This window comes from Muntiacus reevesi, chromosome 3, assembly GCF_963930625.1.
Source record: "Muntiacus reevesi chromosome 3, mMunRee1.1, whole genome shotgun sequence".
NCBI lineage: Eukaryota > Metazoa > Chordata > Mammalia > Artiodactyla > Cervidae > Muntiacus > Muntiacus reevesi.
In genome coordinates, this window is record NC_089251.1 from 223,665,673 (window position 1) to 223,680,987 (window position 15,315).

Below are 15,315 nucleotides of genomic sequence, written 5' to 3' on the forward strand. Positions count from 1 at the left end.
CAAACTTATTTAAAAAGGGCATTTGCCTGGGAAGATACTAAAGTATCATGCAATTGACAGGTGGGATGAAAAGGAACAAGGGTAGCTCTGGGGATTTCATCTTTCCCTAGAGTTGAGCACTTGATGAGGGCTCCCACTCACACGTCCAAATTTCAGGCTACTAAAATAGAAATTCAACTTGGATCACTGATGCATGCCTGAAAAGGTCAGCCAAAGTCAGAAAGTAGAATCATGCAGTAGAGCTGTCAATACTGAGAGCCACTGTTTAGTGCCAAAGTGAGTTGAGAAGCTACATCATGAGATGTATAGTCTCTTTAATCTGACTTCAGATAGTACATTCATTTTATATCTTTTAATGTCTCAGAATGAAATACTGAAAGCTGCAGGACATCTTTGTCCACTGACAATTAGATAAATTTACAATTATGAATTTTAATTTGCCAAATCACCCACTGCCATATTAATTAATGGCTTAATATCTCATGATACAGCAAATTTAATGCAGTGGCAATATAGCATAGAGACTTAAGAGTATAGACCTTTGAGCTAGACTTGCATGACTGCATATCCAGCTCTACCACTTTATTGGCAATGAAAGTTTGGACAAATTAATCTCTGACCCTCATTTTTGCTGTCTATAAAGAGGAAGTTTATCAGTGAGCTTTCGCTGCAGTACAAACCACCACAAAAATCTCACTGGCAGACCACAATAAGCATTTAGTTCTTGCTCAGAAATCTGTGGGTTAGAGGAGTAGGTCTGATCCAGACTGGATTCAACCAGATGTGGGTTCAAGTGGAAGATGCATCTGGGTCTGTGCCTCATGTCTCATCTTCCTTGGATCTGTAGCTACCTGAAACATTTTTTCCTCAGAGACAAAGGCAAGATAGCAAGGGAGAAACCAAGTTGCTAAAGCATGCATATTTCAAGGCTCTGCTTGAGTGTTTTCTGCTGTTACCCCATTTAGTCAAAGCAAGGCATGTGGCCAGTTCCAAACTCAGAAGAGCAGAGAAGTATATATGCACCTCCCATGGTCATATGGTGGGGAAAGGGAGGAGTAATCCAGGCTACCACAGGGGGTTGATATTAGTATCTAGCTAGTACAGATGTTTTAAGTTTAATAATATACTGTAAGAACTTAGAATAATACCTGGCACACAGTAAGTGCTAAATAAATACTTGTTACTATTAGGCATACTCTTCAGCAGAAACTTACACAAAAGTTGAGTATTCTGTATCTGTGACATAAAGTGGTTATTTGACAACTGTGTAACTTCATTTGAGTTAAACATGCATGCTTAAATTTAAGTAAAAACTAGTTTCTGTTTTTTAATTGTAGGTTAATTAAACAAGATTATATGTCTTTGAGACCAGCCAGTCAACTTCTGGGATAGTCAGAGTGATTACTGCCTCAGTTATTTAACTGTTAGTAAAATCGTGGAACTACTAAAGATTGAGTTCTGCCCTCTCATTTTAGAGATAATGTGTTGGGTCAAGAATGGTGAGATGTCTAAATCAAAGAGAAAAATGTAGATAGATGGAAGATGGATGGTTTAGTGATAAACAGTTAAGTAGTTAAATAGAAAATGGGAATGCAAGGAAGCACCTAGATTTCTAGAATTCTATTGAGCTCAGATGTTGTTCCCTGTAGTTTCATCTAAATGCTGTTTATCATATTTTTTTCTTTCAGCGAACTATACAAGAAGAAATCATTTTAAGAATCTTTCAAAATAATTTTTTCAACTTTTCCTTCAATTGAGAAGAATATTATTATTATAGAATAGGATTTATTTAGAATGTTAAGAATAAAAACTAATCTTTACAGAAGATTACTTACCCTTTCCTCTAATATTTTTGAATACTTATCTGTTAGCCACTGGGCATACAGTAGGAAAAAAAAATTGGTCTTGTAAGCTTACATTACTTAAAGGAGACAGGCAATAAAAAAATAAATATATATTATATTCCGCAATTCTTTACCTGCAATTCTAAAATCCAAAAGCTCTGAAACAAAGTTTTTACAACTCATATAGTGATAAAACCTGACCTAGTATTAACTTGTTTAGTAGTAAAACTGGTAAGAAATATTTGTTGCCTTTTTATAAATATCACTTAGAAAGAATATATGTTTTCTTTTTAAAGATATTGACATTTTATTTGAGTGCTCAGAGACGGAAGACAGAGTGCATAATTATAGTATGTTTACCATATTACCTATAAAAACTCAATACTTAATTCCAAGACTTGTCTGGTCCCTTAGGGATTATGTTGAGTTGTATAATATCTAGAAAGTACTCTGCCTGGAACTGAAGCATGTATGGGTATAGAAAATGAGGGTCAGTAGGGAGAGGGGTGAGTGATGGAGGGTGGGAAAGTTGTTTAGCTAGTAATAAAAGAAGACCTCTCTGGGTGGTGACGTTTGAGTAAATTCTTGAAACATGTGGTGTTGCTGTCAGAAGAATATTTCAGTCATTGGGAACAGGTATGTGGCTATGTGGAGAAGTAGTCCAGTCTGAGGAAGGACCAAGGTCAAAGACCTAAACTGAAAGTGTGCTTAGCATATTTAAGGACGAACAGGATCAACTAGGCTGTAGGACACCCAGCAAGGGGAAGTGTATTAGGATAGGTATCAGAGGGCGCCCAATCATTTAAGACAATGTAATCCTTTGGATTTTATCATGGATGCTCTAGGATATCTTTGAAGGATTTTGACTAAGAGTATCTAAAATCAATTTTCTTTTTAAAAATATTGGTCTGTTGCTCTGTAGATAATAAAATTACCTCTCTTTTGCTCTGTGGATAATAGATGGTTATAGTACCAAAGATGAGAAAAAATAAATGATCATAGCTAGATAAAACTGAGAAATTAAATGGTAACTGGTCATTGTAAACCAAATAATCTTGATCGTACTTTAATTTTAAAACACCTTAGATGTCCATTGAGTACATGCTGTACTTGAATTAATAACCTAAATGTTATTTAACTATGATGATTTTTCTTTCTAGATTTTTCTCTCATTATTAGGGCTGAGAAATTTAGCTTGGTCATGACAATAATACTATTCCCAATCTTCTTCCCTCTTCCAGAGAGTTTTATGTTCTGCCTACTGGGAGACAACTAGAGGAAAGAGCCCTAAACTTGAAATGATAAGAATTGGTTTCTTGTGTTGGCCCTGCCACCAGTTGATTGTAAAAATGGTTGAGCTCTTTAACCTGTCTGGATTTCAGTTGCCTATCCTGAAAGATACGGGGATTGAATCATCTGATATAGCTCTTCTTACCTGGAGTTATATATTTAGCAAATTCTATGTGTAAGACTAAAACTCCTCATTAAGAATCTCAAAATGTTCTTAAATATAAATCTAAAGAAATGTAGAATAACTGGCTATCTGTTCAAAATTTATGCTTATTTCCTTTTTAACAGGACTAGGGAAATAAATACCAGAAGACAAGAACACAGAATATTTTCCTTCATCAATCCATAGAAGCATAATCCTCCTCTAATTTCATCAAACACAAAGGAATGAGTACCTTGACAGATGGCCACAGAGGATGTCAACAATTTTTTGGAGGCAAGTAATGAAATATATGTGCTATGAGTTTTATATTATTAAGTATATAGAAACAAATATAATTATGTTTTAGAAAAAATAAAAAGTACTTTTAATACTTTTTTATCATAACTATTTCTCCCTTCCTGTTTTTTCCCCTGAGCACTATTTCATGTCAAAAATTATTGTAAGCTGCTTTTACCCTAACCTGGAGTACTATATAGTATATGCTACTGCTAAGTCATTTCAGTCGTGTCCGACTCTGTGCGACCCCATCCCTGGGATTCTCTAGGCAAGAACACTGGAGTGGGTTGCCATTTCCTTCTCCAGTGCATGAAAGTGAAAAGTGAAAGTGAAGTCGCTCAGTTGTGTCCGACTCTTCGAGACCCCATGGACTGCAGCCTACCAGGCTCCTCCGTCCATGGGATTTTCCAGGCAAGAGTACTGGAGTGGGGTGCCATTGCCTTCTCCATATAGTATATAGGACTCATTATATCCCTAAATACAAAAAAAATAAATAATAACAATTAAGTACCCATGTTTGAAAACAGGGTTCTTTATATCTATCTTAGACACATATGTAACAACAAATACTAAAAAGTTCATGAAGTTAGAATTATTCTCTTTATTTTTTATAAGTATCTATATACCGTATAGAGAGCTTCTCTGGTAGCTCAGAGGGTAAAGTGTCTGCCAGCAATGCGGGAGACCCGGGTTTGATCCTGACCCAGGTCGGGAAGATCCCTTGGAGAAGGAAATGGCACCCCACTCCAGAACTCTTACCTGGAAAATCCCACGGACTGAGGAGCCTGGTAGGCTACAGTCCATGGGGTCGCAAAGAGTTGGACACGACTGAGCCACTTCACTTTCATTTTATACCATATATAATTTTTTTACATTTCTGCATTTCCTGCTTATTTTAAACAACTGTTCTAAAGTGCTCTAAAATCTTAGAATGTCATCCCTTTACATCCCTGTTGTTGTTCAGTCACTCAGTCGTGCCTGACTCTTTGTGACCCCGTGGACTGCAGCACACCAGGCTTCCCTCTCCTTCGCCATCTCCCAGAGCTTGCTCAAACTCACGTCCATTGAGTCTGTGATGCCATCTATCCATCTTGTTCTCTGTCGTCCCCTTCTCCTCCTGCCTTCAATCTTTCCTAGCATCAGGGTCTTTTCTAATGTGTTGGCTCTTCACATCAGGTAACCAAGGTACTGGAGCTTCAGCTTCAACATCAGTCCTTCCAATGAATATTCAGAGTTGATTTCCTTTAGGATGGACTGATTTGATCTCCTTGCAATCCAAGCGACTCTCAAGAGTCCTCTCCAACACCACAGTTCAAAAGCATCGATTCTTTTGCATTCAGCCTTTTTTATCATCCAACTCTAACATCCATACATGACTACTAGAAAAATCATAGCTTTGACTATACGGACCTTTGTTGGCGAGGTGATGTCTCTGCTTTTTAAAACACTGGCTAAGTTTGTCATAGCTTTTCTTCCAAGGAGTAAGCATGCTTTAATTTTATAGCTACAGTCACCATCTGCAGTGATTTTACATGCCTAGCAGCTTTATATTTTGTGGAAATCGTCCATCACAAGATCCCATTGAACTTTTCATTACTTTCACAACAGCCTTATTGCTCCTGCAAAAATAGCAGACCAAGAATTGTAGACCACAGTTCCGTCTTCAAAACTGAAATTAATTGCATTACCCTCTAAAGGGGATTTGCTTGGAAAGAAATTGACTGCATTATAAAGAAAAAAATAATATAAGGAATCTGTCCTCTCTACTTTCATGAAAAATAAAGGGTTAAGTAAATAATATGAAATGAAATAAAGGTAAATTCATAAAAACTTGAGTAGAATGCAGTAAAATTAAATTTCTCCAAGCATTTTATACAAACAAAGAAACTGTAGAGATGTTCAGAATTTTTAATTTAGTGTTAATTCAACTCATAGGCCTAAGGTCATCCAGCAAATGAGTTTGCTTTTTAAGTTGAACATAAAGGACTGCTTTCTAAGTGAAGGAGACCATAAATGTTTAAAAAGCCCAGTGTAGGGCTTCTGAGCTTTCTTTCAGTAACTAGAGTCAAAATTAATTTTTGCTTTTCTGCTGGGGAAAATTTCATCTAATTACATTCAAATTATTCTGCAACTTTTTGGATAGCAAATCCTGATCACCAAAGAAAAGAAAAAGCAGCTGTGTTGCCCTTTCCTCATAGTTATAAGAATAGCATTATTATGCAGTCACTAGGCTTTATAGAACCATAAGTGATTATCCGCTGGTTGCCTTCTGGCAGAGAGACACCTAAACCTTTCTGAACTGCTGATAATGTATGCCTTCTCTTTTTAAGGATCTTCAAAGAAATAGATTTCATTGCTTCCTTCAGTAAACCAATATAACAGCTGTCAGGAGTTAGGGAGATATTTCTTTACCCTTTTATTCAGTGACTGTTTTTAAAAATTATTTTCTCAGAATTACATTCTAATCATGATGTAAATCTTCTCTTAATTTGGTACAGACAATTCACCTATTTAAGAAAATATTTCAAATTGACCCATTGCTCAATTAATGAAAATAATTCCCATAAACAGTGCTTCTGTATAAGCAACCTGTTGTTGAATTTCTTTCTCTGGTAGTTCCTTTTTTAACTTTCCCACATGTCATATCTTATTTTGCTCTTCAGTTATTCTTTAATCACAGCATCATATCTTGTGTCTTATAGCTGTAATTTATATTTCTTCCAAATTATATTAAAAAACAGCTCTTTTTTCTCTTTGAATTGCATTCTATTTATGACCATGTCATTAATAAGCCACAGATATTTATAATTCTAATCAAAAGTGCTGACTCATTTCACATATTTTAAGGTTTATTTACAAATTTTGTTTTATAAAAAATTTAGTAGTTAGAAAGGCAATTAGAACATAGTGGGTATCACTTATAAGCTTGCTATTCAAGAACACAAATTCATAGAACAGATTGACTAACCACAACTGTGCCACCCCCACCAGCTGTATTAACTTGGGCAGATTATTGATTGTCCCTCAATTTGTACATCTTTAAATTTGATAATTATAATTATAAGGGTTAAATGGGACAGATAATGTAAGTAAATAGCTTAGCTGACTAACACATTATACAATTCAATAAGTAGGTGATGCAGTTTTTCTACTTTCTGCAAAATGAATGTAAACAGGTTTCCTTGTAGTCGTTAAGCTGAACTCTTGCAAAAGCAATAATGAATTTATCCATTATACTCATGACAAATTTCTTTTGCATCATGTTTGCTCTACTGATAGTAAATTTTATTTACATTGAACTTTCCAAATGAGTTATTTTAAAGTTTATTTTTAAACATGTAAATTATAGTTTATCCAAAAATAATCATTAAAAATATTTTTTTAAAAATTGTTGTTAACATTTTAGCCTCAAGAAAACTGTATATTCCAAATTTTTTAAGAAAGTTTACTTGGATATTCATGGAATCACTGCCTGCCCTAAAATTTTGACTTCATATTGACCACTGTTATTTGGAGAAATATCCCATGTGCAAGGCAGAGTGATTTGACGAATTTTCTCATTTGTATTAAATATCTTTTATATATACATTGATCAAGTATTTATTTAATCTGAGAAACTGACTTGATATTTCACTGGAAAGATAAAAGTGAATAGGTACTTTGTTCTCTGTTAACGTTTCTGTAAGAGATACCACAAACTGGGTGGTTCAAATTAACAAAAATGTATTATCTCGCAATTCTTGACACTATAAGTCTGAAGTCAAATTGTCCACAGGGGCGTGCTGTTTTGATGCCACTGGGTAGAATCTGCTCTAAGCCTTTTTCTTAGCTTCTGGTTATGGTGATGATCCTTGGCATTTACTGGTTTATAGACTCATCACTCCAATCTCTGCCTCCCTCATCACATGGTTTTCTCCCTGTGTGTCTGTGTCTCCTCTCTTATTGTAAGGACACAATCATGTTGGATTCAGCATGACTTGATCTTAATTTGATTATAATTGCTAAGACACTATTTCCAAATTAAGGTCGCATTCATAGGTGTTGAGTATTAAGATTTGAATGTATCTTTCCGGGGAACACAATTCAACAGTAACACTGTCTTTTTATGTACATATATATTCTGGGCGTCCCATGTGGTTCAGTGGTAAAGAATCTGCCTGCCAATGAAGGCAATACAGGTGCAACACAGGTTCAGTCCCTGGATTGGGAAGACCCTCTGGAGAAGGAAATGGCAACCTATTCCAGTATTCTTGTCTAGCGAATCCCATGAACAGGGGAACCTGGTGGTCTGCAATCCATAGGGTTGCAAAAGAATCAAACATGACTTAGCAACTGAACAACAACAACATATGGTATACAGATCATCAGTACATTTTTATCATGTCCTTTTTATATTCATTTCCCATGTATTTAGATAATTTTCATACATTTTTCATGTAATAAAATTTATTCAGGGTGTGTACTCTTATTTCAGCCCTTCAGTAAAAGGATTTTATATATGTTTTCTTCTCTTTGAGCTTCTGAAAGCTTCTAAAATCCTATTGTAGGGTCCTTGTATTTTTCCATTCTTGCATGAAGCTCATAAAGTTTCCAAAACATACTTTTCTTGCGGGTAAAACCTGCTCAAATTACTCTTTGCATGTAATAGGCACTGAATAATGTTTATGAATTAAATGAAGAAAGTTGTAATTATGCCCTTGCTTATAGACAGCATCCAGAAGGATTGCTATTGCAAGGTAAACCAAAACGAGCTCAGTTATACACCATTCATGTTAAATATTTTCATTGAATTTGGTATAAAAGATAACATAGGTAGGCACTAGAGAGTTTGCAGTGCATAAAAATGAGATATGTTCTGTATTTCCCAGAACTTAATCCTTAAGAACTCAAGGCTTTGGTTTTTATTTTTATCTAATTTTCTAAAAGAAAGTTGAAACTTTGTGGAGAATAAAAAGCCAAATACATGGTTAAATGACCAGTTGACTGTTTATTTCAGCAATGGGATCTGATTTTCCAAACTATGGATCAAATTAGTAAGGTGGTGGTTCTTCACACACACCCTGGGAAAGTTTTTTAAAAACCTAGATGTTTTGGTCCTATTCTGCCAATTACTAGTTGCATGACTTTGAGCATTATTTAGTCCACTGAATCAAATTATCTAGAAGTGGAGTTGATACAAGAGTAGTAGATTTTCCACACAGGGAAAGACAAGTATCATATTATATCCTCTATATGTGAAATCTAAGAAAATTATACAAAGGAATTTATTTACAAATAGCAATAGACTCACAGACTTAGGAAACAAACTTATGGTTATCAAATGGGAAAGAAGGGGAGGGATAAATCAGTGATTTAGATTTAACATATGCACAGTACTATATACAAAACACATAAATAAGGACCTATCATATAGCACAGGAAATTGCATTTAATACCTTCTAATAACTTACAATGGAAAAAGTCTGAAAAAGAATAAAGAATATATGTGTGTGTATAACTGAATCACTTTGCTGTTCACCTGAGACATTGTAAGTCAAGTATACTTCAGTAAATAGTGGACTTTTGGGTGAGAATGTACCTCACAAAAATTGGGAATAAAATATTTACTTAGAGATGTGCTGATCTAATTATAAAGGGAAAACTTGAAACTGAAAATTAGGGGATTTGAAATTTTAAAAAGGCAAATAAAACTAAAGACTTTGTAGTATGAAGAAGATCGGTAACAGTAAAAATTCTCTACCTCTGGCAAAAAAACAAAACAAAAAACCTGGTGGAAATTTAAGGAAATTATATTTTGCCCTCAGATGTTGGTATTCAGAGGCCAAGGATACATTTGAAACTGGAATAGACTGATTTCTTAGGTTGGAGGATTTAACCTCAGTGGAGTATTCCCAGTAAGACTGAATTACCGTTTGCTGGGACTATGACAGTAGTAGTTTTGATGGTGATCAGGGCTAAGATAGGTGAGACTTACGGAATTCTTATGGATTGGGAACCTCTACGATCCTTTCCAATTCTGATATACTATATTTGTAAATAGCAGTGTTTTCTTTGCACTTACTTATTCTTCTGTATGTTTTGGACACTTTTATGTGCCAGACACTGTACTGGAAGATAAAATTTATGGATATGAGGAAAAATAGAATATACTATATTTGATAATCACTACTTTGTCAACAAAGGTCCATCTAGTCAAAGCTATGATTTTTCCAGTAGTCATGTATGGATGTGAGAGTTGGACTATAAAAAAGGTTGAGGGCAGAATTGATGCTTTTGAACCGTGGTGTTGGAGAAGACTCTTGAGAGTCCCTTGGACTGCAAGGCGATCCAACCAGTCCATCCTAAAGGAGATCAGTCCTGGGTGTTCATTGGAAGAACTGATGTTGAAGCTGAAACTCCAGCACTTTGGCCACCTGATGCGAAGAGCTTGACTCACTTGAAAAGACCCTGATGCTGGGAAGGATTGAGGGCGAGAGAAGAAGGGGACGACAGAGGATGAGATGGCTGGATGGCATCACCGACTCAATGGACATGAGTTTGGGTAAACTCTGGGAGTTGGTGATGGACAGGGAGGCCTGGCGTGCTGCGGCTCATGGGATTGCAAAGAGTCAGACACGACTGAGTGACTGAAATGAAATGAATGAACAATATAGTGGAGGCAATTAAATGACATAATTCTATTTCATTTATATACATGTCCTTTTACCATTTAGGAGCTAACTGAAATGTATGAAATAGGAATTTCCTTGTAACTAAATGTTCAGAAAGACACTGTGGTTATTAGAAAGAGTGTCATTTTTTTAAGAACTGAAATATAGTTGATTTACAATATTATATTAGTTTCAGATGTATAGCGTAGTAAGTCAGTGTTTTTACATATATACTCCATTAAAAGCTGTTACAAGATAATGACTGTAATTTGCTGTGCTAAATACTATATCCTTGTTCCTTATCTAAATATTTTGTACATAGTAGTTTCTCTGTCTTAATCCCCTACCCCTATTCTTTCCCCCTACTTTTCCCTCTCCCTATTGGAAATCACTAGTTTATTTTCTACATCTGTGAGTCTGCTTCTGTTTTGCTATATACATTTATTTGTTTTACCTTTTAACTTACACATATGATTTCATATAGTATTTGTCTTTCTCTGTCTGATATATTTATAAGTATACTATTCTCTAGATCCATCCATGTTGCTGCAAATGACAGAATTTTATTCTCTCTTATGGCTGACATAGTCCATTGTATAGATGACCACATCTTATTAATTTGTCTGTTGATGGACATGTGGATTGCTTCCATATGTGGCTATTGTAAATACATCTGTTTTGAACATTGAGGTGCATGTATATTTTCAAATTTGTGGGATTTTTTTTCCAGATATATACCCAGGAGTGGAATTGCTGGATCATATGATAGTTCTATTTTTAGTTTTTTAAGGAACCTACATATTGTTTTCCATAATGGCTACAGCAATGCCAGTTTCTACCAACAGTGTACAAGGGTTTCCTTTACTCCACATCCTTGTCAACATTTACTAATTGTAGACTTTTTGATGACAACCGTTCTGACAGTTGTGAGGTGATATCTCTTTGTTTGGATTTATATTTCTCTAATAATTGGCCATATTATGCATCTTTTCATGCACCTGTTAACCATGTGAATATCTTTCTTACACAAATGTCTATTCCAGTCTTTATCCCAGTTTTTGATTGGGTGACATTTTTGATACTGCGTTTTATGAGCTGTTTATTTATTTTAGATATTAACTCCCTTGTCAGTCATATCTTTGGCAAGTATTTTCTCCCATTCTTTAGATTGTCTTTTCATTTTGTATGTAGTTTCCTTTGTGCTGCAAAAGCTTTTAAATTTAATAAGGTCCCATTTGTTTATTTTTGCTTTTATTTCTTTTGCCTTAGGAGACAGAAACAAGAGAAATATTGCTACAGTTTATGTCAGAGTATCCTGCCTATGTTCTTCTAGGAATTTCATGGTTTTAGGTCTTACATTTATGTCTTTAATTCACTTAAGTTTCTTTTTGTATATGGTGTGAAGAAGTGTTCTAATCTCATTCTTTTACATGTAGCTCTCCAGTTTTCCCAGCACCACTTACTGAAGAGACAGTCTTTTTCTCCAATGTATATTCTTGCCTCTTTTGTCATAGATTAATTGACCATAGGTTTGTGGGTTTATTTCTGGGGTCTTAATTCAGTTCCATTGTTTTATGTCCATTTTGTGTCAGCATCATGCTGTTTTGATTGTTGTAGATTAAGTATAGTCTGAAGCCTGAAAAGATGATAATTCCAGCTTTGTTCTCCTTTCTGAAGATTGTTTTGGCAATTTGGAGTTTTTTATGGTTCCATATGAGTTTTAGGATGATTTGATCTAGTTCTATGAAAAATGTCTTGGCTATTTTGATAGGGATTGCATTAAATCTGTAGATTGCTTTGGGTAGTTATGGCCACTTTAATAATATTCTTCCAATCCAAGAGTACAGGATATCTTTCCTTTTCTTAATATCTTATTCAGTTTCCTTCATCAGTGCTTTATAGTTTTCAGTCTATAGGTCTTTCACTTTCTTGGTTAAGTTTATTCCTAGGTGTTCTTTTTGATGCAGTTTTAAACAGGAATTTTTTTAGTTTTCTCTTTCTGATGGTTCATTATTAGTGTATAGAAAGCAAATTTCTGTATATTGTGTACCCTTCAACTTTGCTGAATTTATTTATTCTAATATTTTTTTAGTGGAGACTTTAGGGTTTTCTATATATAGATAGTATCATGTCATCTTCAAATAGTAATGGTTTTACTTCTTCTCATCCAATTTGTATGCCTTTTTTTTTCCCTCGTCTGCTTGCTGTGGCTAGGACTTCCAACACTGTTAAAGTGGCAAAAGTGGGCATCCTTGTCTTGGGAGTGGGCATTCTTGTCTTATTCCTAAATTTGGAAGAAAGGCTTTCAGGTTTTCATCATTGAGTATGATTTTAGCTGTGCATATGTCATAGATGGTCTTTATTACGTTGAGATATGTTCCCTCTGTACCCTCTTTGACATGAGTTTTTAATAATGAATGGATGTTGAATTTTGTCAAATACTTTTTCTTTGTCTGTTGAGACGATCATGAGGTTTTTATCCTTCTTTTGTTAATATGATGTGTCACATTGACTGATTTGTGAATACTGAACCATCCATGTGTCCCTGAAATAATCTAACTTGATCATGCTGCATGATCCTTTTTATATATCATTGGGTTCAGTTTGCTAACATTTTGTTGAAGATTTTTGTATCTACATTAGTGTCTTTATCTGGTTTTGGTTATCAGGGTAATGGTGGTCTCATAGAATGAATTTGGGAGTATTTCATCTTCTTCAGTCTTTCGGAATAGTTTAAGAAGGATAATTATTAACTTTTCTGTATGCTTATTAGAATTCCCTTTGAAGCTGTCCAGTCCTAGACTTCTATTTGCCAAGAATTTTTTTTAATTAAAAATTCAATTTCACTTCTAATGATCAACCTGTTCAAATTATCTGTTCCTATTGCTTTAGTCTTGGCAGATTGTATGTTTCTAGAAATTTGTCCATATCTTCTAGGTTGTCCAATTTATTGGAAAAAGTGTCATCCTGATCCAGGATCTTTGAGGAAAAACTTCTTACACTCTCTACAATATGCAATTTGCTGTATCTCAAATTACTCTACTAATGGGTCAGACTCAGATCCTTACATTAATTACTGTCATTGTCCCTTGTCTGCATGCTTGTTTACTGAGCATGCAACTGATCAAGTTGCTTTTGATGCAGCTGTTGCTTGTTAATAGCTAAAATCGTAGGGAGAGAGACCAGTTTCCTGGAAGAAAAACTGCTGAGGATAGAGAGAATGGATCCATAACAGAGAAGACTGAGTGTGATGGGCCTTGAAAGGCAGAACTTGATTGATTTCAGAGCCCCAGAATGAAAGAGGAGAAAGACAAAACTCTCTAGTTATGACTTTAAAGAGTCAAAATGAAAATGCAGTAATCATTTTCTGCTGTGTATTTCAAAAACAATTTAAGGATTAAAAAAAAAAGTTCATAAGTAAAATGGTGCTATATTCATTTAGTAAACTTCCATATGCCTAGTTTTACTGCATTTTACTAAGACACTCTCCTTTTTTTTTTTTTTAATGTTTTTAACACCATAATTGTATTCAACATGTAATGTCAGTGAACGAAGAGAAAGACCATAGAAATAGAAACACTGGTTCAGATAGTCAGCATTTTACTGGTGGGGTTCTCCAGGAGTAATGTGTTTCTATTAGGTTTTGCTTTTGAATTATAAAAGCAATATATACTCATGATTTTTAAGATAACAAATATAGAGCATGGAAAAATGTGAAATAAAAAGTAAAATTTGAAACCATCCTGTTTCTACTTCCCACAAGTGACTTGTTAGCTTTTTAAAATGTCATTTCAGAAATCTATTCACATACAAGTGCATGTATGCACATACATGTGACACAGATATGCATGTAAACACATGCATATACTTTTCTATACCTTTTTCTTTACATAAAGACAGCAAATTCTTTGTTCTTTGCTAGTGGCCTTTCTGCTATTTGTCTCTTACTGATTCTAAGAGCTCTTTGTATGCTAATAAAATATGTATATTTTATGCATTTCAATTGTTTAAATTGAACATTAATTTGTCATTTAATTTTATTCTTCAACTTAATTTATTGTAGTCTCACACTGAAATTTTTTATTTTGTTTTAGTCAGATTATCATTGTTTTCTATTACAGCTTCTGGAATTTATGTCCAAGATTGTGAAATATGCAACATCATTTTATCTTTCCCACCTTTATGGCTTAATTTTTATAACAGCAGTTTTAATTTCACAACAAAACTAAGAGGAAGGTACAGAGATTTTCCATAGACTCCCTGACCCCAAACATTCATGGCCTCCCATTGTCAGTATCCCAAAACAGAGTATATTTGTTGCAATTGGTATACCTATTGACACATCATTATCAACTAGAGTCTACAGTTTACATTAGGGTTCACTCTTGGTATTGTATAGTCTACAGATTTGAAAAAGTGTATAATGCCATGTGTTCACCATCCATAGTATCATACATAATATTTCCCTGCCTTAAAAATCTTCTATGCTCTGCCTATCCATCACTTCCCCAATTATTTTATAAATTTTTTGTGTTTAAGTCTTTAAATCACCTGAAATTTTGCTTATGTTCCTGCAGCTTTGATTGAAGCAACCATTTCTTAAAATGACCCCCTTATCATATATCAAAATCTTTATATATATCATAGTATATTTCAGGATTCTCATTATACATTTTCTGTTTGTCTGTTTCTTCTCTAGAACTAAACTCTTTGGCTACTATACCTTACAGTGCTTTTAACATCTGGAATGATGATGCCTTTTTTACTTCTTTTTCTTCAAAATATTTCAAGATAATGACATGCTATTAGCCAGATGAGCTTTGGTATCATCTTTCAATTCTCAAAATAAAAAAATTATTACTGGTATTTTAATCGGAATCATATTAAAATAGTATATTAATTTAGGAGAATCAGCAGTCTTCAAATATTGACTATATCTATTCTGAAAACAAATTACATGTCTTTCAGATATCTGGATTTGTTTGAGTTATTTACTTTTCTTCTGTTTTTCTTATTAAATGGATTTATTTCTAATTTTTTTAAACTGTGCTTTGCTGATAAGGAGAGTCATTGATTGTCTACACTTATTATA

General features: G+C 34.3%; 1 protein-coding gene across 10 annotated transcripts in view; it reads left to right on the plus strand.

The window, feature by feature from the left end:
* MBD5 (methyl-CpG binding domain protein 5) overlaps window positions 1–15,315 on the plus strand; it is a 447,078-nt gene that overhangs the window by 197,136 nt on the left and 234,627 nt on the right. For 9 of the 10 annotated variants that reach the window (XR_010662489.1, XM_065931498.1, XM_065931500.1 and 6 more), the window contains exon 3: window positions 3,423–3,574. The gene's annotated coding sequence lies outside the window, so the exon portion shown is untranslated. The remainder of the gene's footprint in view (window positions 1–3,422; window positions 3,575–15,315) is intronic. The other variant, XM_065931503.1, reaches the window with a different exon arrangement.